Source organism: Rhinichthys klamathensis, unplaced genomic scaffold, assembly GCF_029890125.1.
Source record: "Rhinichthys klamathensis goyatoka isolate OS25496 unplaced genomic scaffold, OSU_Roscu_1.1 h1tg000103l_1, whole genome shotgun sequence".
Lineage (NCBI taxonomy): Eukaryota > Metazoa > Chordata > Actinopteri > Cypriniformes > Leuciscidae > Rhinichthys > Rhinichthys klamathensis.
The window spans coordinates 1,610,245-1,622,500 of NW_026606642.1; positions in this window are offsets into that span (position 1 = coordinate 1,610,245).

Genomic DNA, 12,256 nt, shown 5'->3' on the forward strand with positions numbered 1-12,256 from the left:
TTCAAGTCATGTCTTGTACAGGCTGTTATAAATGCTTTTATTCCTCTGGCGACTGAACTCTGGAGTAGCCTACAGTTCATAACACAGTTTGTGCTTTATTGTTTGGATTCACTGTGCCAACAGAAGATAATGCTTTCACTTCCCCATAATGTGAAAATGGTTGTATTAGGTCTAAAGTTACTTATAAAATTAATCAATAAAGTATTAGAGCTGTTTCATTCAATTTCTGTTATTAACTGTAGGCTATTTGTTATAGGCATTTGCCTTTGGTTATTTTATTGGCAACAAAGTATTTTACATGCATATTTATGCATAATGATTTGGATTATTTTGATCATGCAAATGCGTTACTAATCAATGTAATCCTAAAGGAGTTATAAGATATATGTTGCTTTATGTCTGCACTTTTTCAGCAATTACATTGTCCTTGAAGTACAAGACAGCAAATTAAAAATCTTAAGACCCTCACTTAATGCTCATAATATAAAGCTCCCATGATTCTATACCTAGAAGAACACCATTTAATGTTCAACTGTAGACAAACATACAGGCAGTGTTGGGGATTAGGCTAACTACATACATGCAATTTAGTCAAATAATTGAATTACAACATACTGTAAATGTAAGTGTTATCTGTTACAGTTAGGCCTACTGGTAAAATATGTAATTAAATCACAATTTCTTATGAAAATGTTTAAGATGCCATATGAATATTTTCTTTAATAAGCTTGGCTATATATTGAATAATATTCTTTTTGTTGCATTATGTGTATTTCATATGCACGTTGTCTTCCTTTGCCATTTCCAGCCAAAGTTGTTTAGTAAAGTTTGTTGCTGTTCTGGTGCTTTTGATTGGTTCTCATGTTTGAATTTGCAGCTCTCAATTAAACTGCCTCTCAAGCTGTGTTTTTAAAATGGTTAGGCTAACCATTGAAAAACAAAACATTTATGGCAGCATCAAATATGAGGAAAACATTGATGTAAATAAAACATGTAGGCCTAGCTTGTTGTTTAGCTAGTTTTTAGTTTAAGTTAGAGCTATAGTCTATTAACGAATAAATGTAAAAACACACTCAATGTAATATTTAATTAAGTAAACCCCACAATTAATTGAGTTTTTGAAGTTTCTGTTGTAACGTCTATTGCAGTTTTCATCCACTAGATGGTGCCATTGTCTTTGAATAGGCCTTGTGATGAGTGTTTTTAACCATTTGATGTGTATGTGAGCATGGCAGTGTGTTTGGTTTGTGTCACTGAGTGTGATGTAGTTTTAGTGTAGCCTATAAAAATAGTGTGTACAAGTTCACAGCAGACCAACAGAAACAGTGATAGCTGCCATTTGGCTGAACAATTGCTGCTGCTCATTTTCATGAAACGTTTTTTATTTTTTTATTAGAAATTGTATTAGCAAATGTATACTTATTTTGGATAATCTATCTATGCTATTGCAAGGTATTCTTCGGGGCTTTTTTTCCCTTACTCAGGACATATTGAGGATACAAAATCAGTTGAGTTTGCTTCTGTTGCAATTTGTTCAACCTTTTTTCATAAAATGACTGGACTACTAAGTTTCTGTTCATTTAAGAGGTTAAGGTTTAAGGTTCAAGGTTGACCCCCATTTTGGCTTAATCACTCCACCTGCCCTTATGAGTCCCTCCATCACTCCACCTGCCCTTATGAGTCCCTCCATCACTCCTCCTGCCCTTATGAGACCCTCCATCTCTCCACCTGCCCTTATGAGACCCTCCATCTCTCCTCCTGCCCTTATGAGACCCTCCATCTCTCCACCTGCCCTTATGAGTCCCTCCATCACTCCACCGGCCCTTATGAGTCCCTCCATCTCTCCACCTGCCCTTATGAGACCCTCCATCTCTCCTCCTGCCCTTATGAGACCCTCCATCTCTCCACCTGCCCTTATGAGACCCTCCATCACTCCACCGGCCCTTATGAGACCCTCCATCTCTCCACCTGCCCTTATGAGACCCTCCATCACTCCACCTGCCCTTATGAGACCCTCCATCACTCCACCTGCCCTTATGAGACCCTCCATCACTCCACCTGCCCTTATGAGACCCTCCATCACTCCACCTGCCCTTATGAGACCCTCCATCACTCCACCTGCCCTTATGAGACCCTCCATCACTCCACCTGCCCTTATGAGACCCTCCATCTCTCCACCTGCCCTTATGAGTCCCTCCATCACTCCACCTGCCCTTATGAGACCCTCCATCTCTCCACCTGCCCTTATGAGTCCCTCCATCACTCCTCCTGCCCTTACGAGACCCTCCATCACTCCACCTGCCCTTATGAGTCCCTCCATCACTCCTCCTGCCCTTATGAGTCCCTCCATCTCTCCACCTGCCCTTATGAGTCCCTCCATCACTCCTCCTGCCCTTACGAGACCCTCCATCTCTCCACCTGCCCTTATGAGTCCCTCCATCACTCCTCCTGCCCTTATGAGTCCCTCCATCACTCCACCTGCCCTTATGAGACCCTCCATCACTCCACCGGCCCTTATGAGTCCCTCCATCTCTCCACCTGCCCTTATGAGTCCCTCCATCACTCCTCCTGCCCTTATGAGTCCCTCCATCACTCCTCCTGCCCTTATGAAAGTATAAAATACGATTTAAATGAGTATAGCTGAATACATAACTATTGATTTAAAATAAAACATGTTTTTTTTCACAATTACATTTTTTGCTGGTCTGGTCATTTCATGGACACACCCTATTTACACTTGACAAAACATGTGTCTGTGTTCCAAAAATAGATACTATTTCTGATAAGGCTTTGATGTAACACTGAATATCTGATTATTCACAACCAATAAAAGAGTAACATTTCAAATTATTTTTTACATAATATACAGAGGCTGTGGAGCCACCACCAGTATTCTGACTGTTTGAATTGAGTGTGACCAGAAATGGTTACTGAGTTCTGACTAGCCCTGTGTCAAAATTAAGTGTTATAATTCTGTTTGCAAATTTGAAGTAAAACACCTTGTCAATGCCATTGTCATTTGTAGTATTATTCTTGATGTTACCTAAATCAATAAAGAAAAAATGCTTTTTTTTGAAGATGGGGAGCAATATAAACTATATTATGCCATCTTTATTTAATTTATCAGGGGTAGCATATTCTAATAGACTAATTATGATTTTTGACGATCAGCCAGTGTCCTGACGGCATGGCCAACAGCAAAGTTGCACAGATTTATGGGCAGGGAAATGGACAACGCTTGTGGAACACGCACATGCGCAGAACCCGGTAGCATAAATCGACAGAACACCGAACAAAGTAATTTGGACAACCTTACTGATAAAAATCTACAAGAAGTAGGCCCTACTAGTGGCAACATTTTTTCTTCATTTGTTGTAAACTGTATAAATTGTTTGCAAAAAGTGTGGTCCTCTCTCGATGGTGATTGTCTAAATGCATGAAATCTCCCGCTGGCCCATCACCAAAAGTGACGTTATGTCATATTTTTAATAAATTACCACTTGTGCATTATTTAACAATGTGCACCCTAGATGCCAATTGCAATCTTATGATATTCAAACATTAACTCACGAGATATTATAGACTTTTTCAGCCTAAAATGCATTATTAAATTGTGCAATTGACAAAAAATGCAACAGTGCCATCATGTGATGAAATAACAAAACAGCAAGACATATTGAATCACTCCACTGAAGAGAACAAATAGGAAATATTTTTTTCCTCTATATTAGTATAACAGTATTAACAATGCAACATACAGGAATACATATAGTCTATGCTTACAACGCATAAAAATACAAACTGCAAATAGGAAAGATGAAAAAGAGAAGATTTGATGGTTACTTTCTAGAGGGGAGGTTAAAACTATGTAAAAGTGTTTTGCCTCAAGGAGGTCATTGAACAGTGGTCATATTTCTAGAATATTTTCACACTTCCTTTTAGTTTGATTTACAAAAGAGCCTTTTACAAATTTGGACATAGACATCATATCAACAAAGCTAAAGTAGCCTAGTGTTTTTTAATAGTACAAACTTCTCAGCTGACATAACTTACAAATTTAAGCTCATTAATATCTTCGAATAAATATCCATTAGATTACCGTCCTTTTAAATTTCTATGTAAAATTAAATTTTACAGCAACACTTTTAATGAAGGCTGGAGCATGTAGGCCTGTACACACTCCAGTCCAGTTGGTGGCGCTAATGCACCTCTCAGCTAGTTTGCCAACCGACAATAAAAATGAAGAAGAAGTCGAAGTTTGAGAAAAAAAAAGAAAAAAATCAAGGCTGACGGCGATGGGCTTATCGACGACGTTGTGCACTGACGGAGTACCCTATCCACATCCACACACGTAGCTGTCACACGACAGTCTACTTTGTTAGGTTATCTGTGGCACTGTCCACTCGCCATATATTTGAGCCTATCGGAACGCCATAGTCTTTAAGCTTGGTTAGGAATCAAATGACACAAAGCGAGCGCCATACTAACAACGTCTGAACTAGGTAGGCTACGTCGCCTCAAAGCCGTGTGACACACACGTCGTCACTAAGTACGTCGCCACCAGTACCCATTGTCAGTGTAACTTTATTTTAACTTTATTGAGTGAATTCAAGTCATGTCTTGTACAGCCTATAAATGCTTTTATTCCTCTGGCGACTGGGAACTCTGGAGTAGCCTACAGTTCATAACACAGTTCATGTGTTGTGCTTTATTGTTTGGATTCACTGTGCCAACAGAAGATAATGCTTTCACTTCCCCACAATGTGAAAATGGTTGTATTAGGTCTACAGTTACTTATAAAATTAATCAATAAAGTATTAGAGCTGTTTCATTCAATTTCTGTTATTAACTGTAGGCTATTTGTTATAGGCATTTGCCTTTTATTTTTTTTATTGGCAACAAAGTATTTTACATGCATATTTCTGCATAATGATTTGGATTATTTTGATCATGCAAATGCGTTACTAATCAATGTAATCCTAAAGGAGTTATAAGATATATGTTGCTTTATGTCTGCACTTTTTCAGCAATTACATTGTTCTTGAAGTACAAGACAGCAAATTAAAAATCTTAAGACCCTCAGTGAAGTTCTTCATTTTCCATCGGGATGCTACACTTAGAGAAACCAGCATACTATTATACAATGATACAAACGTAATTTCCGACTCACTTAATGCTCATAATATAAAGCTCCCATGATTCTATACCTAGAAGAACACCATTTAATGTTCAACTGTAGACAAACATACAGGCAGTGTTGGGGATTAGGCTAACTACATACATGCAATTTAGTCAAATAATTTAATTACAACATACTGTAAATGTAAGTGTTATCTGTTACAGTTAGGCCTACTGGTAAAATATGTAATTAAATCACAATTTCTTATGAAAATGTTTAAGATGCCATATGAATATTTTCTTTAATAAGCTTGGCTATATATTGAATAATATTCTTTTTGTTGCATTATGTGTATTTCATGTGCACATTGTCTTCCTTTGCCATTTCCAGCCACAGTTGTTTAGTAAAGTTTGTTGCTGTTCTGGTGCTTTTGATTGGTTCTCATGTTTGAATATGCAGCACTCAATTAAACTGCCTCTCAAGCTGTGTTTTTAAAATGGTTAGGCTAACCATTGAAAAACAAAACATTTATGGCAGCATCAAATATGAGGAAAACATTGATGTAAATAAAACATGTAGCTTGTTGTTTAGCTAGTTTTTAGTTTAAGTTAGAGCTATAGTCTATTAACGAATAAATGTAAAAACACACTCAATGTAATATTTAATTAAGTAAACCCCACAATTAATTGAGTTTTTGAAGTTTCTGTTGTAACGTCTATTGCAGTTTTCATCCACTAGATGGTGCCATTGTCTTTGAATAGGCCTTGTGATGAGTGTTTTTAACCATTTGATGTGTATGTGAGCATGGCAGTGTGTTTGGTTTGTGTCACTGAGTGTGATGTAGTTTTAGTGTAGCCTATAAAAATTGTGTGTACAAGTTCACAGCAGACCAACAGAAACAGTGATAGCTGCCATTTGGCTGAACAATTGCTGCTGCTCATTTTCATGAAACGTTTTTTATTTTTTTTATTAGAAATTGTATTAGCATGAAATTAGTATGTGTTCATTTTGAAATATTAAATAATGTTTAACGACATTGCGTGTCTATTTTGAATTTTTTCAAGTCTTCATAGTAAACTTTTGTAGCCCACAATAAAATACGATTTAAATGAGTATAGCTGAATACATAACTATTGATTTAAAATAAAACATGTTTTTTTTTCACAATTACATTTTTTGCTGGTCTGGTCATTTCATGGACACACCCTATTTACACTTGACAAAACATGTGTCTGTGTTCCAAAAATAGATACTATTTCTGATAAGGCTTTGATGTAACACTGAATATCTGATTATTCACAACCAATAAAAGAGTAACATTTCAAATTATTGTTTTACATAATATACAGAGGCTGTGGAGCCACCACCAGCATTCTGACAGTTTGAATTGAGTGTGACCAGAAATGGTTACTGAGTTCTGACTAGCCCTGTGTCAAAATTAAGTGTTATAATTCTGTTTGCAAATTTGAAGTAAAACACCTTGTCAATGCCATTGTCATTTGTAGTATTATTCTTGATGTTACCTAAATCAATAAAGAAAAAATGCTTTTTTTAAGATGGGGAGCACGTTGAAATATAAACTATATTATGCCATCTTTATTTAATTTATCAGGGGTAGCATATTCTGATAGACTAATTATGATTTTTGACGATCAGCTAGTGTCCTGACGGCATGGCCAACAGCAAAGTTGCACAGATTTATGGGCAGGGAAATGGACAACGCTTGTGGAACACGCACATGCGCAGAACCCGGTAGCATAAATCGACAGAACACCGAACAAAGTAATTTGGACAACCTTACTGATAAAAATCTACAAGAAGTAGGCCCTACTAGTGGCAACATTTTTTCTTCATTTGTTGTAACCGGTATAAATTGTTTGCAAAAAGTGTGGTCCTCTCTCGATGGTGATTGTCTAAATGCATGAAATCTCCCGCTGGCCCATCACCAAAAGTGACGTTATGTCATATTTTTAATAAATTACCACTTGTGCATTATTTAACAATATGCACCCTAGATGCCAATTGCAATCTTATGATATTCAAACAATAACTCACGAGATATTATCGACTTTTTCAGCCTAAAATGCATTATTAAATTGTGCAATTGACAAAAAATGCAACAGTGCCATCATGTGATGAAATAACAAAACAGCAAGACATATTGAATCACTCCACTGAAGAGAACAAATAGGAAATATTTTTTTCCTCTATATTAGTATAACAGTATTAACAATGCAACATACAGGAATACATATAGTCTATGCTTACAACGCATAAAAATACAAACTGCAAATAGGAAAGATGAAAAAGAGAAGATTTGATGGTTACTTTCTAGAGGGGAGGTTAAAACTATGTAAAAGTGTTTTGCCTCAAGGAGTTCATTGAACAGTGGTCATATTTCTAGAATATTTTCACACTTCCTTTTAGTTTGATTTACAAAAGAGCCTTTTACAAATTTGGACATAGACATCATATCAACAAAGCTAAAGTAGCCTAGTGTTTTTTTAATAGTACAAACTTCTCAGCTGACATAACTTACAAATTTAAGCTCATTAATATCTTCGAATAAATATCCATTAGATTACCGTCCTTTTAAATTTCTATGTAAAATTAAATTTTACAGCAACACTTTTAATGAAGGCTGGAGCATGTAGGCCTGTACACACTCCAGTCCAGTTGGTGGCGCTAATGCACCTCTCAGCTAGTTTGCCAACCGACAATAAAAATGAAGAAGTCGAAGTTTGAGAGAAAAAAAAAAAATCAAGGCTGACGGCGATGGGCTTATCGACGACGTTGTGCACTGACGGAGTACCCTATCCACATCCACACACGTAGCTGTCACACGACAGTCTCCTTTGTTAGGTTATCTGTGGCACTGTCCACTCGCCATAGTTGACGAGCACGGCACTTTAAGCTGGTGCACCGCTGGTGTAACTTTGTTTTCGTTTTGTGTTAGGTGCCAAAGTTCCGTACTTTGCAGAACACTCGGTGTAGCATAGTCTTTACGATTAATTAACCGTGACGTTTTAAAGCGCGGTTAATTGTGAAATCCGGTAATCGCTGCATCCCTACTATCCACTCGCCATAAACGCCTACTAACAACGTCTGAACTAGGTACGTCGCCTCAAAGCCGTGTGACACAAACGTCGTCACTAGTACGTCGCCACCAGTACCCATTGTCTTGTACAGCCTGTTATAAATGCTTTTATTCCTCTGGCGACTGGGAACTCTGGAGTAGCCTACAGTTCATAGCCTGTGTTGTGCTTTATTGTTTGGATTCACTGTGCCAACAGAAGATAATGCTTTCACTTCCCCACAATGTGAAAATGGTTGTATTAGGTCTACAGTTACTTATAAAATGAATCAATAAAGTATTAGAGCTGTTTCATGCTTATTCAATTTCTGGTTTTAACTGTAGGCTATTTGTTATAGGCATTTGCCTTTGGTTATTTTATTGGCAACAAAGTATTTTACATGCATATTTCTGCATAATGATTTGGATTATTTTGATCATGCAAATGCGTTACTAATCAATGTAATCCTAAAGGAGTTATAAGATATATGTTGCTTTATGTCTGCACTTTTTCAGCAATTACATTGTCCTTGAAGTACAAGACAGCAAATTAAAAATCTTAAGACCCTCACTTAATGCTCATAATATAAAGCTCCCATGATTCTATACCTAGAAGAACACCATTTAATGTTCAACTGTAGACAAACATACAGGCAGTGTTGGGGATTAGGCTAACTACATACATGCAATTTAGTCAAATAATTTAATTACAACATACTGTAAATGTAAGTGTTATCTGTTACAGTTAGGCCTACTGGTAAAATATGTAATTAAATCACAATTTCTTATGAAAATGTTTAAGATACCATATGAATATTTTCTTTAATAAGCTTGGCTATATATTGAATTATATTCTTTTTGTTGCATTATGTGTATTTCATTTGCACGTTGTCTTCCTTTGCCATTTCCAGCCACAGTTGTTTAGTAAAGTTTGTTGCTGTTCTGGTGCTTTTGATTGGTTCTCATGTTTGAATTTGCAGCACTCAATTAAACTGCCTCTCAAGCTGTGTTTTTAAAACGGTTAACCATTGAAAAAAAAAAACATTTATGGCAGCATCAAATATGAGGAAAACATTGATGTAAATAAAACATGTAGCTTGTTGTTGGTCTATTTTTTATATTTTAAATGACAGTTGGGTACACAAAGTAAATGATAAAAGCACAATTTGAATCTACAGAATAGACCCAAAATAAACATCATGCCAGTTAAATGAAAGATGGGAGGCTAGAACTTCAAGTTGTCCCTGTTATCTATAATACAAAAATATAGCATAATTTTATGGCCTATAGGCTATTCAATTAAATTACAAATGTTACCAGTTATATTTTAGTTAGTTTTTAGTTTAAGTTAGAACTATACTCTATTAACGAAGAAATGTAAAAACACACTCAATGTAATATTTAATTAAGTAAACCCCACAATTAATTGAGTTTTTGAAGTTTCTGTTGTAACGTCTATTGCAGTTTTCATCCACTAGATGGTGCCATTGTCTTTGAATAGGCCTTGTGATGAGTGTTTTTAACCAGTTGATGTGTATGTGAGCTTGGCAGTGTGTTTGGTTTGTGACACTGAGTGTGATGTAGTTTTAGTGTATAAAAATAGTCTAAATGCATGAAATCTCCCGCTGGCCCATCACCTAAAGTGACGTTATATGTCGTATTTTTTATAAATTACCACATGTGCATTATTTAACAATGTGCACCCTTGATGCCTATTGCAATTTTATGATATTCAAACATTAACTCACAAGATTTTATCGACTTTTTCAGCCTAAAATGCATTATTAAATTGTGCAATTGACAAAAAATGCAACAGTGCCATCATGTGATGAAATAACAAAACAGCAAGACATATTGAATCACTCCACTGAAGAGAACAAATAGGAAAGATTTTTTCCTCTTTATTAGTATAACAGTATTAACAATGCAACATGCAGGAATACATATAGTCTATGCTTACAACGCATAAAAATACAAACTGCAAATAGGAAAGATGAAAAAAAGAAGATTCGATGGATACTTTATAGAAGGGAGGTTAAAACTACGTAAAAGAGTTTTGCCTCAAGGAGTTCATTGAACAGTGGTCATATTTCTAGATATTTTCACACTTTCTTTTAGTTTGATTTACAAAAGAACCATCATAGACATCATACCAACAAAGCTAAAGTAGCCTAGTGTTTTTTTAATAGTACAAACTTCTCAGCTGACATAACTTACAAATTTAAGCTCATTAATATCTTAGAATAAATATCCATTAGATTACCGTCCATTTAAATTTCTGTGTAAAATTAAATTTTACAGCAACACTTTTAATGACTAAATGGCTGGAGCATGTAGGCCTGTACTTCTGTATAATCTCTGGTTCCACACTCCAGTCCAGTTGGTGGCGCTAATGCACCTCTCAGCTAGTTTGCCAACCGCCAATAAAAAAGAAGAAGTCGAAGTTTGAGAAAAAAAAAAAATCAAGCCTGACAGCGACGGGCTTATCGACGACGTAATGCACTGACGGAGTACCCCATCCACATCCCACACGTAGCTGTCACACGACAGTCTCCTTTGTTAGGTTATCTGTGGCACTAAATACGCGCCATACACGTCTGCCCGCACGTCTGCCCGTCTGCACATGTGCCACAATCTAAGTTTACAAACGTGACTTATCTTGCTGTCATTAAAACATTAAAATGTAGCATGTCATTGGAACCAACAACAGCACATATATTTAGGCTAGCTAGCTATATTTCTATTTATAACGCAGTCACTTTAAATTCACATAATGTTTAACTTCTGGGTAACATAATTTGGAAAATATATGAAAATTAACTGCCAATTGAGACAAAAAGTTGAGAAAAATACCAAGTAAAACACACATTTGTAAATATTTATTTTAATGTTTCTGTAATGAGCAGTCTTTAGCTTTTAAAAAAAGAATCATTAGAAAACCAGAATCCCTTTAAATAAACAATATGTTAATGACATTTCACACAATAAAAAAATAGTTCCAAACAGCACCACAGCAGAACAATTGCAATTGTCTAAAAGGAGTAGTTGTGTGGATATTAAATATATAGCCTCTTTGTGTTTTTGAAAGAATAGGTTGAACAATAACCAGTAATGTCAATAGAACAGTGCCTTGCCGCCATCTACTGGCGGTTTTATATATTTGTAACGTGAGGGTTCGGTATGTGGTGGTAGATCACTCTTTATAATAATAAACAGCAGAATGGAGACAGAAGACTTTCTCAAGCGGCACTTTTACTGAACACCGTCACAACAACAACACTTCCTTCAACAACCTTTCACGTGACCCCAATAACCAATCAGAAGCAAGAGCTTAGACTGAGATAAACGTGAGTGAATCAGAGAGGCAAATTCAGCAGAATATCCTTACTGTATTAAATGTGTAAACATAAATATGTAAATAATTAACTGACTAAACATTGTAAATATACTTCTAGTAAATTAACTCAAATATAAATCATATTAAATTCTAAGCATTACAACTTTCCCATATGAAATATGAACTCTCCAATATGAAATATGAACTCCACTTCTAAACCTTACATATTTAGTAGTTTCATATTTGTTTGGCCGAGCTCCTTTTATTTTCGGCATTTACAACTCGGTTTAAATGAGCTTGGAAGTTAGAACGATTTTTTATAACATAGAAATTCAGAATATAATTCCATCCACTGCCACTCTACTATATATGTATTTTTTGTATTATTATTATATAGCCTATTGCCTATTCCTATGCATGCTCGTGCATAATTGATACAAAACGAAATTCACTTTAAAGAAAGTCTTTCTACAAAACAAAACTTAATGAAGTGGTCAGAATCATGTCTGACCCACTTCGTGTCTCCCGTCATATTTCGCATCCTATGATGTTGCTCTTACTCATGCTGTTCACTGTTCATAATCAACATAAATGAAATAAAATAACAAAAGCCTATTATTATATTTAAACAAATGTGAAACTGGCAAAGAGCGGATATTGAGCGGACAGTCACGGTGAAAAGTAACTTGAAACTTGTTTTTAAATGGGAAGCGCGTCTTCACCCTCC